A 14,692-nucleotide genomic window follows, 5' to 3' on the forward strand; every position below is an offset into this window, starting at 1 on the left:
ACTCCCAAAAATTTCTATTCAAAAATCCTGCTGCTGATCCTGAGACTATTTCTCAGGGTCCCAAGGGTGTAAAGGCCTCTACAGCCAAAAATCCTACCACCTCTGACAGAGATTCCAGGGAGCTGGATATATAGGGAAAGAAGGTTTATACGTCTGCAAACTTGGAAATCAGGGCCTTAAACTGCCAGTTTCATATGCTTAAATATCAACAGCATGTTATGGGCTTACTGAAACAGAAAATTATGTTGATTTCTGATTGTGTAGAAAATAAAGAGTTAAAGGAATTATTGCATTCAGCAGAACAGGTTGGAAAGCATACTTTGCAATGTGGTTTTGATTCCTTGGAGGCCTCTTGTAGGGCCGCCGTTACTGGATCTGTGATTAGAAGGCATGCCTGGCTCAAGGAGCAAAATCTGCCTGATCATGTTAAAGCTAAATTGTTGGATGCTCCTTTACAGCATGGTGCTCTGTTTGGTAATAAGGCAGAAGAGGTTTTAAAGAAAATGGAAGACAAAGCTAAATCTATGCAAACTGTAAAAGATTTCTTGCAAGTGCAGCCACCCAGGTTCAGTAGACACTGGCCTACTAAAAATTGGTCCTTTCCTGTTTCCAACAGAGCCACTCAAGGCAAATTCAGGCGCTCAAAAGACTCCAGATACCAATCACAGGGTTCTTACAGGTCAAAGCAATGGGGTGCTTCCACCTCCAAAACTGGAGGAAACAAAGCACAACCCTACAGTAAGCAGTCTCAATGACTTTTCTCTACCATCACCAAGCACTTACCTTTTAGCAGCCCCCTTGGGGAGAAAACTAGCACTTCATGCTCAAAATTGGCAGTTAATTAACCAGGACAAGTGGGTATTAAACATAGTATCCCAGGGGTACAGATTTCATTTCCATACTTTGCCAATTCCAAACGGATGGCCGGATCTGCCACAAAAACAGTGGGCAGAGGCCCAGAAACAAGTCATGTCCCTCATGGATATGTGGGCTATTCAACCGGTACCAGAAAAGAAAAAAGGACAAGGTTTTTATTCAAGACTTTTACTGGTACCCAGAAAAGACAATTCATGGCGTCCAATACTGGACTTATCGATTTTGAACACATTCCTGGACATTACAAAATGGAAAATGCTGACTTTACAACAGCTACTGTCTATGCTAGGCAGGAATGCTTGGTTAGTAACTCTAGACTTAAAAGAGGCATACCTGCATATCTCAATAAGGGAATCATGCAGAAGATACCTCTGCTTCAAAGCAGGTTTTTTGCATTACCAATTTTCTGCACTGCCCTTTGGCTTATCTGCTACGCCCAGGGTCTTTACAAAGTGCCTGGCACCAGTAATTGCATTCTGCAGGCAAAGAAGCATACAAATTTATCCTTATCTGGACGACTGTCTCATTCAAGTAGGGGACAAGGACACTCGTCTTCAACATCTGGCATTTGAAAAAGGCTTCTAGCATGCCTAGGGTACACCATAAACGAAAAGAAATCACAACTGGTACCCTCTCAAATAATTACATTCCTGGGCGCAAGCTTGAATACAACTGCCCAGATGGCTTACCTTACGCCAGACAAACAAAGGCAACTGACAACATACTTCAAACAAATGGCAACAAAAACCCATCTATCTGCAAGACAAATTCTGCAGGCTTTGGGGTTCATGGCACCCTACATTCTACTAATTCCATATGTGAGACTGCATATGAGGAAACTTCAATGGTACCTAAAAAGTTCATGGAGTCAACATTGTCACAGTCTGGAAACAATGATTCCTCTCATTCCCTGCCTACAACAGAAGTTTCTTTGGTGGGCAGAGACATGTCACCAAAACAAGAGGCTGTCATTCACTCTACCCCCTGCCACCCAAACCTTAATTACAGATGCATCAGACTATGCTTGGGGGGCCCATCTGGAGGGGAAATGCATTCAGGGCAAATGGACCCCAAACCAAATGCATCTGCATATCAACCAGAAGGAGATGCTAGCTGTTCAGAATGCTATTACAGCCTTCAAGGACTTCCTTCATCCAGGACAACTACTGATAAAGACGGACAACACCACAGTTATGTGGTACATAAACAAGCAGGAGGGTACACACTCCTACCCCCTTTGCAGACTAGCCATGGCTTTGTGGAACACAGCCTTGACTTACCAAATACATCTTCAAGCTCAATTCCTGCCAGAAAAACAAAATACTCTGGCAGACGACCTAAGCAGAAATCTTATGGACCCGCACGAATGGAAACTGGATCCACAAATCTTCAGGATGTTAACACAGAAATGGGGGAGCCCAGACATAGATCTATTTGCCTCTCCCCAAAATTATCAGTTGGACAAATTCTGCACAAGAAATCATCACAAAAAAGCATGGAAAGTGGATGCCCTATCCTTCAGCTGGAAAAACCTATCAGTCTATGCCTTTCCCCCTCTGCCTCTACTCTCCAGGGTCTTACTAAAAGTCAGACAGGAAAAATCAAAAATGATCCTAGTTGCTCCGGAATGGCCTCGCCAGCAATGGTACCCACTTCTAAGGAATATGTCTCAACTTCCTCCATGGTACTTGCCCCAAATACCTCATCTACTGTCTCAGCAGAACAATCAAATTCTGCACACTCAGCTCCAAACTCTGAATCTTGCAGCATGGCTGATCAATTAATTATTCAAACAACACACCTCAGTAAATCTGTGATGGATGTCATTTTGGAAGCCAGAATGCCTAGTACTAGAAAATCTTATGCTGATAAATGGAAGAGATTCTGTGCTTGGAACCAAGCACAAGGTACAGACACAGCAAAGCCCAATATTCCTCAGATTTTACAATATTTGACTGCGATGCTTGACAAGGGCCTATCTTTTTCTTCAATAAAAATCCATGCCTCTGCCATCTCGGCTCATTACAACACAGAGCCTCCCCTCTTTTCTCATCCTCTGCTTAAACAGGATCTTAGAGGGGCCAAAAATTTAAGGCCTCCCAGAAGATCACCAACTCCTGCATGGGACCTCAATTTTGTGCCGGAAAAACTCACCCTGCCTCCTTTTGAACCAGCAGCTACTGCGGATATAAAATTTCTATCTTGGAAAACAGCTTTTCTCTTGGCAGTCACTTCAGCAAGAAGGGTTTCAGAACTACAGGCTCTCATGGCAGTGGAGCCTTTTATTACATTTTACCCGGACAGGGTGTCCCTCAGGACCAATCCTTCTTTTATGCCTAAGGTGGTATCCAGTGTGGCTCTTAACCAGACCATTCACCTGCCAACATTTTACCCAAATCTGCAGAACAAGGGGGAGCGTATTCTGCATTCATTGGATGTACACAGACAACTAAGATTCTACTTAAACAGGACCAAATCTCTAAGAAAGTCTAAGCAACTACTGGTAGCATTTGCTGCAGGGTCAGAGGGGAAGGCTATATCAAAGCAGACTATTTCTAAGTGGATAAGCCACTGCATTCATTTCTGCTACTTGCACCATGGTAAACCTGTGCCCAAGGGGATCAGATCACATACCACCAGGGCTGCTTCTACTTCAGCAGCTTTTCTCAGAGCGGTTCCAACCAAAGACATTCTAGAGGCTGCTACTTGGAGCTTTGTTTATACCTTCAGAAAGCATTATCATTTGCCTCTCTTCTCCAAATCCAGGGCAGGCTTTGCCACTCCCGTCCTGCAGGGCCTTATAGCCACACCTAATGCTGTTTAGTTCCATCCTCCCATCCATAGCTTTGAGATTCTACCCAAATGTAATGACTGCAACAGTGAAACATGAAGAACGTAGTACAGTTGTGTACACTTACCATAAATGTAGATGTTCGAGTGTATTCACTGTTGCAGTCCGGGTTACCCACCCACCATCCCCCTTTCTATACCTTTTCTTTCCTTCACAAAACACTAAAGCCTTTGTGTTGTATTTGCTTTTAGATGAAGGTAAAGTTTATGTTGCTAAAAGTGCATTTATATATTTTATCTGTTTATATATATATATATATATATATATATATTTTTTTATTTATATACATATATATATTTTTTTTTTCTCCCTATTTGGAGGGCACCAGACATCTGGGGCAAGAAAAACTGAATAAAATGGCGTTTTATATATATATATGGCACCAGACATCTGGGGCAAGAAAAACTGAATAAAATGACATCAGCATGTTTTACGACCTGACGTCATGGAAGAGGAGACAGCAACTGACGCAGGACCCAAGACTTTGTTATTCAGGCCAACTGAGGGCAACCTGCCAGCAGATTACCCAACTGTAATGACTGCAACAGTGAATAATACACTTGAGCATCTACATTTATGGTAAGTGTACACAACTGTACTTTTGTCCTTGTCAGGTCTGTGAGGGGAGCAACTATGGTACTATAACTGGGGATGAACTTTCTGTAGTACCCTGCTGTCCCTAAGAATGCCCTCACCTGCTTTTTCGTAACAGGTGCAGGCCATGCCTGAATGGCTTCCACTTTGGCAGGTTCTGGCCTGATCTTACCACTCCCCACGGTTTGCCCCAGCTAGGAGACTTCTGCCATACACACCTGACATTTTCTGGGCTTAGTGGTCAACCCTGCCCTCTGTAGTCTGCCCAGCACCTCCCTGACATTTTGAAGCTGCTCTTGCCAGGAGTGGCTGTAGATGGCAGTATCATCTAGGTAAGCAGGGGCAAACCCTCCTGCTCCTGCTAGGATATGATCTACCCAGCCTCTGGAAAGTCGCTGGGGCATTTTTCATCCCAAATGGCATCTTTGTGAACTCATACAAGCCAAATGGAGTTACAAAGGCTGACTTCTCTCTAGCTCTAAGAGTCAAGGGCACCTGCCATTAACCCTTGGTAAGATCAGTAGTTGTAAGATACTTAGCCCCACCCAGCTGCTCTAGCACCTCATCTGTCCTAGGCATGGGGTAAGCATCTGACTATGTGTGACTATTTAATTTCCTGTAGTCCACACAGAATCTGGTGCTCCCATCTTTCTTTGGCACCAGCACCACTGGGGAGGCCCAGGGACTGTTGGACTTTTGAATTACCCCTAGTTATAGCATTTCATGTATCTCCTCCCTCAGAGTCTGTTTGACTCTCTCAGGCACCCTATAAGGGGCCTGAATAATAGGCCTTTGGGGTTCTGTATCCACCTGGTGTTGCACCAGGTGGGTGCACTCAGGTTTCCCAGTGAACATGTCCCCAAACTCCTGTAACACTGCTCAGATTTCTTGAACCTGGGTAGGAGATAGCTGCTGGGACATTGCTACCCCTTCCACTGAACTGTCAGTCCGAGCCTCACTGAGGAGATCAGTCACCAGATCTCCCCCTTAGACTCCTCCTGCAATCCACTGCAAATGCTCAGCACAAGGGCCTCCTTATCACGGTAAGGTTTCATCATGTTAACATTGTACAATTTGTGCCCCTGCCTAGCAGTTCCACCATGTAGTTAACATCACTTACCTTTCTTACCACCTTGTAGGGTCCCTCCCAAGCTGCTTGCAGCTTGTTGTGTCTGACAGGAATGAGAACCATTACCTGCTGCCCTACAGCATACTCTCTAGCCCGAGCATTGTCCCACTCCCTCAAGCTGGTCTGCAAATGCCCGCAGCATGGACATGATTGTAGAGTTTAACCTCGCAAAAAGACCATTAGTCAGGGGATTGTATGGGGTGGTCTTCAGGTGCTTCACCCCACAGTACTTCCACACACAAGCCAGCAGGTCTGACATGAAATTCTCACCTCTGTCAGTCAGTATTTCTTTTTGAAACCTACTCTGCTGAAAATCTCTAACAAAGCATTTGCCACCTTTGCTGGCTCAATGAAGGACAAAGCCACTGCCTCAGGGTATCGTGTAGCACAATCCACTATCACTAGGCTATAGTTTTTCCCTGTGGAACTTGGGGTACTCAGAGGCCCCACAATATCCATAGCTACCCTCTGAAATGGCTCCTCAATCACAGGCAAAGGCATCAAAGGAGCTCTCACCTTATCTTCTGCCTTGCCTACTTTTGGCACTGCTCACAGGTCCTGCAGTACCCTGTTACATCTCTGGAAATTCCAGGCCAATAGAAGTTCTGCATAATACGTCCCTCTGTATGTTTTATGCCCATATGACCTTTAAAGGGAATATCATGGGCTATGGCTAGAAGTGCCAGATGGTAGGCTCTAGGCACTACCAACTGCTGTACTCTCTCACCTTCTAGCCCTCCATCATCGGTCCACTCTCTATACAGTAACCATTTGTCTCAGTATACAGAATCCCCCTTCCCTTGTGAATCAGGTGCCTCACTAGTTACCTGCCTCAGGCCTTGCAACTGTGGTTGACATTGTCTCACTGCTACAGAGTAGCTCCTTCCCTGAGGTAACCACCTCACCAGTCCTGGCTGCAAGTATGCAGTCTGTCTGGGTCTCCCTCAGGCTACCAGACCCACATGCTTGTCTCCTAGCCTGACTGCGTGTAATTGCATAAGCACATGGTACTGCCTTATCCAAATCCTTCCCTATCAGGACATCTGCAGGATGGTAGTTCGGTACCCCTGTTGTCTCAAGACAACCTGCTGTTGGCATTTTGTCTTCCCCACTTACTGGCTCTCTCAACTTTTGTTCCCCACCTTGCTTCCATGGACATCTGTATGCCACATGGCCTCACTGGTTGCATTCAAAACATTTAACCCTAGGTCCTGGACGTATACCTGGACTAGTGGCTTTCCCTGCTACTGGCAGATTCTGTTGGGGTAGTCTGTGCTGCAAACCATTGGTTCATGAGCAGTACTGGGGGTTCCTTTCCTGTGCAGGGATGCCCTGCTTGCTAGGTATAGGTCTCCCTTCTTCCCCAACTCATCTGAAGTAGCACATTGTCTATCAGCTAACCAGATCCTCTTGTCCTCGGGCAAAGTGCTAAGGGCTTGTTCCCTCACCAAAAGGTCTGCCAGCCCTTCAAAAGTGGTGACCTGACATCCACTTGCCCAGCTATGAAAATAAGTGCTCAGTTCAGCAACATATTCACACACACTTTCATCTGCCTTGTGTCTATGCTCACAAAACTTTTTCCTGTAAGTTTCAGGTGTTAGCTTAAAACATTTTAAGAATTGATTCTTAACAGCAGTATAATCAAAATATTCACAATCACCAAGTTTAGACAACACAGTTACAGATTTACCATGGAGTAAGGGGGTCAAGAACCGTACCCATAGCCTTTGTTCAACATCATACTGTTTACATACCCTCCCAAACATATGAATGAAACTATCAAAATTACCCCCCCGTAAACTGTGGAAGAAATTTGCTGACATTTTGTGCTTCTGGGGTCCAATTACTCCTTTCCCCATTACCTCCATGACACTGGCGAAGAGTCAGCATCTCCTTTTCATGCTGTCTCTGCCTCTCCTTTTCCACATCTTCCAAGCATAGCAGTTTCTCATTCTCCTCAGCCTGCAAACATCTCGGTTTCTTATTGTCCTCACTCTCTAGACACCACAGTCTGTCTGCTGCTTCTATTTCCAAATTACTGGCCTCCAAGTCAAGTCTCTTTAGCTCCAGATGGATTTTTAAGTCCTCTTCAGAAAGGTTGAGCTGTCCATTCTGTGTGTGTGGTACATCTCCACTGCCAGTTTAATCTCCCTCCTGGTTACTGTTTTCTGATGCACCTGTGACCAAAGCTTCAATCATGTCTGCCTTAGTCAGGTTTCCATGCAACAGTCCCCTAGCCTAGCACATCTCAGCTGGCTACTTGTCAGCTTTCCGTACTCCTCTGCTGACATGCTGCCTGCTCTCCCTGACGAACTAAGCTAACAAAAGAAATAAAACGATTGTGATCTGAACTCTGAGTATTCACTGTGTGGCTGATTTAGAGTACAAAAACATCCTCAGTGATCACTGTACACAAGCTACAGGAATTCACACTACCCATGCCACTACAAGCCAGTTAGTATTTGCCAACCAATTAATATGTGGTGCGGATATCCCACCACTGTCAAACAATTAATATGTGATGCCTGTCCACTGGCCCAGCAATCAAGGAGCCTCAGTCCTCACCACTAACACCGGTGAGGGGCATCCATATAGGGAAAGGATAATAAATACACACACACAGTAACGTACAATTTCCCTTAAGAGCACACAGAGATCACAGTCAGTCTGGGGCTGGGTTCTCCCTTTCTCTTCAGATCCCCAATAAGACTCCCCACTGGCACAGCTATAGGGTCCAGATCTCAGCCTAGTGGGCAAGCTAAAACCTCCAGCACCCTCTCTGTCCAACCAGTGCTTTGTGTCCCTGCCAAGTAGCTGATACACATACACTTTGAGATAAGAGTTATATACAACCACACAGAGACACCTGGGCAAGGCTGGCACAGGTTTTCCAGCTGTGCCCCTTTTACCCAGGCTATACGGTAGTACCACTTGCCACCACCCACTAATATTTATCAGCTACCAAAAGACCCTTATGAAAGGGTGCCCAATTATACTGTGCAATATTATTATCTAAATGGTAAGTGCAACTGAACAGTCAAGGCTTGAGTGACTTGGTATAGTATCACTATATATATGCAATGTACACTAGAGATTAAATTATCTCTACACAAAATAGCCACAGTTGAAAGGTTTAAAAATATTTAATAATAAATAATAAAAACACAAGACAATACTTCTTACTACACAGTGCTAGTCAAGAGTTCAGAGATCACAGAGAAATACTTAATACAATAGAAAAATTCTGACATCAATACAGAAAAAACTAATGTAATCTTTCTAGTTTCTAGCTGTATCTAAGAAAAAACACAATTCTAAAATAAACTTACATATAGAGCAAAGCAGTGCTGGTGATGTCGGATGTTCTCAAGACAAAATGCTAAATGCCCTCATTCTTTCTGTCCTTAAATTGATAACACAGTACCATTGATTCATTTCAGATTACATCATTTCTTTCTGGTTCCCAGGCTAACAGAAACTTAGAGGTTAATAGCCCTTTTGATCTTGCAGCTGGTCAGTAAGCCAGAGCAATAAAAGAAATTATACATGTAAATTCTAGCCATTAATTCTGGCCTCAAAACAATAGGCAGAATGCCTCCCTCTAGACATCTCGGCTCCAAGTTTTAGATCAAAGAATTTCACAATACTTAACTTATCAACTTTCTTACAGCAGAGTGCACTGTTGTTACATTTTATCAGTTCAACTTCCAATACAGTCTTTTCACATTTAAGAGAACAAACCTGTGGCTTATATTAATATTTACAAATGACAGAATTATCTACAAAATTCTATCTAGCTAGGCTGGCAGCCTTCACGTATCTTTACCGCTAGTAAGAAAAACATTTCAAAAAACAAATAATCTCAGTGGTATTCCCTGAAGTCTCATACATCCCATTAAACAAGTATAGTGGGTCCAAAAACAAAACAGTGTAAGAAACATCTCTGTGTTGAAGATATATCTAGTCAATCACTGTAGAGTAATCAGATTAGATAATGGTGGTATATATAGTGAACTTACACTCATCCTAAAATAAAAAAATAAAAAATATATCATTTGAAATATTGTACTGAATTACTAAGTATTTGAATGTAATCCAAGCAGGATAGACAGTCTGTTTCCAGTTGAAAATCCCTTATTAAGTACACAGACAAGCAATCCAAGTAAAACAAAAAGAAGAGTCATAGTTTCCTCACAAGCTTTCTAACTATATAGATACTTTTTATCAGGCAAGGGAGTGGTTTATTGTGCTGTAAAACAAAGTGTTATTGATATACATGTTAAATTCAGTTTCACTTCATAATCTTGAATTACTGAAATCTTGAATTTCAGTAAACCGAGACTATGAAGTCGAACCATTCACAACACCGAATCACACAATCCCACATCACACAATCACGAACATACACCACTTAATAAACAAATATAGATGAAAAGCCACCAGCTAGATGATAAATATTGTTTAATAACAAACAAAACTTGTACAGCTAAAACGTACTTCGAACAAACTTGCGACAAACTTAAAACGCCAAATAGAAACACTTAAAAAACAAGAATAGAATTCAATGTGAGCGCTTTCGTTTAAATATTTTAAACTTCCTCAGACAAAAAACATCTATTACATCACTTCCTTTTATAACCTTCACAGAAAATTGCGCCAAAATCAAATTCAAATTGGAGCATGCTCAGTAGCTAAAAAATGGGAAATAGAATTTCTAAATACAATTCAAGGAATGCTTAAACAACAGCAATTGAATACTAAAAAGGCAATAATAATACATTATATTATTATATAAAAATTTAAAAACTAATAATTTAGATCATTTTTTTATATAAATCATGAAATCACAACTTCTCCAACCCTTAACATTTATAAATTATTAAATATTAAATATTAAATAATAAAATGTCACAACTAATATATTCCATATAGTAAATTATCATATAACATATCTTATTATTACATAGCTTCCTCCATATACACTCAAAATTATTAAAATACTTAAAATCAAATATTAAATTAATCTTGAATTTTATTACGAGTCAATGCTTTTAATTTTAAAATTGGCCCTATAGAACTTCTTTCATTTAAGCCTGGCATACAATCAGCTTGTAATTTAATTTGCCAGGTAAGTTCTCTTTCTTCTAAAATTAAGTTCCACGGGTTCTTTCTTCTATTTCCACTTGATCTATTACCATATAATTAAAATTATGATTATTACATTCATTTATAATGCTTTGCTAGCGTTGTTTATTTTTTTATTTTTATGGCATATTCATGCTCATAAATTCTCTGAGTGAATGTTCTCTCAGTTTTTCCTACGTAAAAGGAGAAACAAGAATTACAACTTGCAAGGTAAACAGCTGCTTTAGATTTACAGTTAAACTTCTTTTTAATATAATACTTCTTATCACGTATAGTGAAACTATCTCCTTCTTGAATTTTAAAGCACCATTTACATGCTCCACATCTATAGTTTCCACTCTTCACTTTTTTACACATTCCTATATTATTATTAGATTTTAATAAATCTTTAAAACATTTCCCTTTCCTATAAACTATTTTTGGAGATTGACCTATATGGTTTTTATATTGGGCATCTCCAAATACAGTTTCCCAGTTATTATGAAAGACTTCATTTAATATTTGATAATCTTGTGAAAAAGTGATAACTAAGGCTTTTGAAAATTCTTCTACTCTAGTATTCTTATTTTTACTAGATGTATCTAAACTTATCGTAGTCTCTCTATCGTCAAACCTACTTAAATCTCCATTACTTGCAGCATCAGTGACAACTTCGATTTTACTTTGCAAAATTGGTTTAAAATGACCATTTTCTCTTTTTTCAATAACTTCTAAAATTAATTTGTTTATTAACCACATTGGATATTCCTTATTAATAAACATTCTCCTTAAATATTCACATTCATTTAAGAAATCTGAATATCTTGTAATAATTTGCGCAGCTCTCACCAATTGACCTTTAATTACAGATCTTTTTTGGTGCTCAGGGTGTGCACTAGTATAATGAAGGAAGCCATTAGAATATTTCTTTTCCTATAAATCAAGGAAATATACACTTTTGCATCATAATCTTTCATCAAATTAATGTCTAAATAATTAATTTTATCCAAATTAATATTCCACGTAAATTTGAAAAAGTTTGTGGTTTCATTGATATAACTTAAAAAATCATTTAAAATATCTATATTCTCTCTCCAGACTAAACATATATCATCCTGAAACCGATGATATGATTTAATATCATGACATAACATGATGATCCAATAGCGACCCCTTTCTTTTGGATATAATATTGATTATTAAATTTTAAATAATTATTATATAATACTAATTCAATTAATTCAATTATAAGATTATTTAAGTCCTGTTGAACAGAAGACTTAAACAAAACTTCACTAATCCATTGAAGCCCAATATCATGGGGAATAACTGTATATAGATCGCACACGTCTATTGTTACCAAAACATCTTTGGCATCAAACGATATATGATTCATGTGCTCTAAGAATGTCCAAGAATCCTTACAGATATATTCTTCTTTCATCATAACTTTTTTTAATTCATAATCAACATGCTTAGCACATGCTGACGTGATGGAATCTCTCCCATCCACCAGAGGCTGCATGGGGGGATCTTCTATATTTTTATGCATTTTCGGATTACCGAAAAACACCGGAATCCTGGGTGTTAGAATATTAAGATAATGAAATAAATTAATATCTATTTGTTTATCTACAAACATATCATTAATCTGTAAAAAAATCTTTCTATAAGCACAATTCAACTCATTTAAGGATACCTTTTCGTAAGTGTCCGTATTTAGGATCAACTCCATTTTGTTATTATAAAAATCTACATCCATAATCACTGCCCCTCCCCCTTTATCTGGTTTCATAACTCTTATATTCCCTTTCTGTAAACATTTAACATATGCACCATTCCACTCACAGCACACAACCCTACACTACACATAAGCAAGGGGGCAAGCCCCCCTGCACCCCCATGTGCCCCCCATACCCCCCACTTATATATACCAACTCCGAGGTCGCACATAAAAAAAAACAACACACCATGCCATCCTCCACTCACTTGCACACAAATACACATCACACATACACAAACACCAACAAATCCAAAACTCACACTTACACCTCCCTACCCTTACCCACATACACAATGTACAAAAACACACACAAACAAGCTCTTACCTGTGATTTCAGGCACCATAACACTACACGCAATGTACCGGAAATGCATAAGCGCGGATTCAAGATATTCATATTCGGTATTATGCACTTTCGGCATTCTGGTTTTCAGTTTCATGGTCTCGGGTTACTGAATTTCGAGATTTCAGTAATTTGAGATTATAAAGTGAAACCGTTAAATTCACATCCCTTCCCCACCAATATGACATTCGAGCTGGTCCTGCCCTACTTAGTAGCTGTCATAATAATATAGTCCTTATGTACTTTAAATAAAATTAATAATGATGTGGTACCTCTTATTTAACCAGATTATTAAGTCTGTGATTTTATCCAAGATAATGTACTACATGGGTGGAAATGTATAAACCTCACACCATTTGGCAATCTAAAAATATATATAAATATATACATATACACTTTGCATGCAAAAAAAAAAATCCGTTGTAAAAATCATATTCTATTTCCATAGCCTATTGTTAACAAAGATCGCTTTTGTCCTTCTAGACGACTTCAGATCTGTGTAAAAGAACCTAAAAACTATCTACAAAAGTATTATTGTATAATTAGTATTGTTATTAAACATCATTTTGAATAAAGTGGAAAAAAGAACAAGAAAAAGAAAAAATAAGTGATGATGGAAACAAAATATACACTTAAATTAAAACTGATTTAACATGGTATTTAAAACCAACTGGAAGAATAAAATAAAATAAGTCATGTAAACAACGTGGCAATTTTCTAAGTTCCAGTACACTTTTAAGTGAACCGTAGTAGTTTAGTCCAGGCTTCCTAAAAGAGTTCAGCTTTAATTGCCACACAAGTTCGCATTTCTTCAGCATATTTGGGATGTCTCCTTCAAGATCACCCATGTCTATGCGATCCAGTATCTGCAACTTAAAACCTGTGTGTCTTTTATGAAGAGCAAGGTGTTTGACTAGTGCATTATTTTTACATCCAGAGCAGATTTCTGCCAGATGACATGAAGTCCTACACAAGTTAATTTACAGTCTTGCCCACATTAAATGCATCACATTCATTGCATTGTGCCCTGTAAATTACATTTGTAGTGTTACAGTCACCCCATGCATTGGTTTTAATGATTTTCTTTAAATAAGGGCAATAAAAACTATCACCTTGCTGTATAAATGTACAAAATGTACAATTAGCTTTACATCTTTGTGTTTCTCTCATGTAGTCTAGGTTTAAATTTAACAAAACTTGTAATGTTCCTGGCCTTCCTGTTAACAAAGGATGGGGCTTCGTCTAAGATGTTAATCAGAAAAGGATTTCCTGTGACAATGGCCCAGTTTTCCTCAATAACATTTTTTGATGTCAGGCTGCAGCTACTTTTGCATTTGGTATTCTCTGTGGAATTTCTGAACATTCTCCTACTGGGGAGGTTGAGAGAAGGTGTTTTAGTCCTTTTCAGTTCTATAATGGATTCCAGGATGTTTTTTAACATCTAACTTTCATAGCCTGTCACTAGAAAATCATTCTCTAAGTTCAGGTTTCTCAAAAATGGTTCCATCTCTGTGATAATTCTAGCTAATCTATAGCCCTGGGACTTCTCCACATTATACTTGTTTTTTGCAGGATGCAGACTTTTACTGTGGAGTAATAAATTAACCCTCTGAATAGATCAGCGGTGATTCTGTTATTGTTGGTGTCCTTGGAAATCTGCATATCTAAAAAAGTGGTTGAAGTATAGCTATGGGAAAAGGTAAACTTCAGGAAGGGGGTTGTTTGATTGAGCCAAATGATAAAATCTCCAAGCTGCAAGGTGTCACCCTCCCACAAAATAAAGATGTCATTAATATAACGTAAATAGCATGTGTTGTTTAACACAAAGTCCTCCTCCCACTTGCCTAGGCTATTTTAGCTATGCTGGGAGCCATGGCAGCCCCCATTGCTATACCAGTTTTATTTCTTTACTTACAGTTAACTTTCTCCCTCCTCATCCCCTCCTCAAAGCATTTTTGAACATTAATGACATGAAGTAGGGCATATGCTTTA

Source organism: Protopterus annectens, chromosome 8.part1, assembly GCF_019279795.1.
Source record: "Protopterus annectens isolate FY-2018-M chromosome 8.part1, PAN1.0, whole genome shotgun sequence".
Lineage (NCBI taxonomy): Eukaryota > Metazoa > Chordata > Ceratodontiformes > Protopteridae > Protopterus > Protopterus annectens.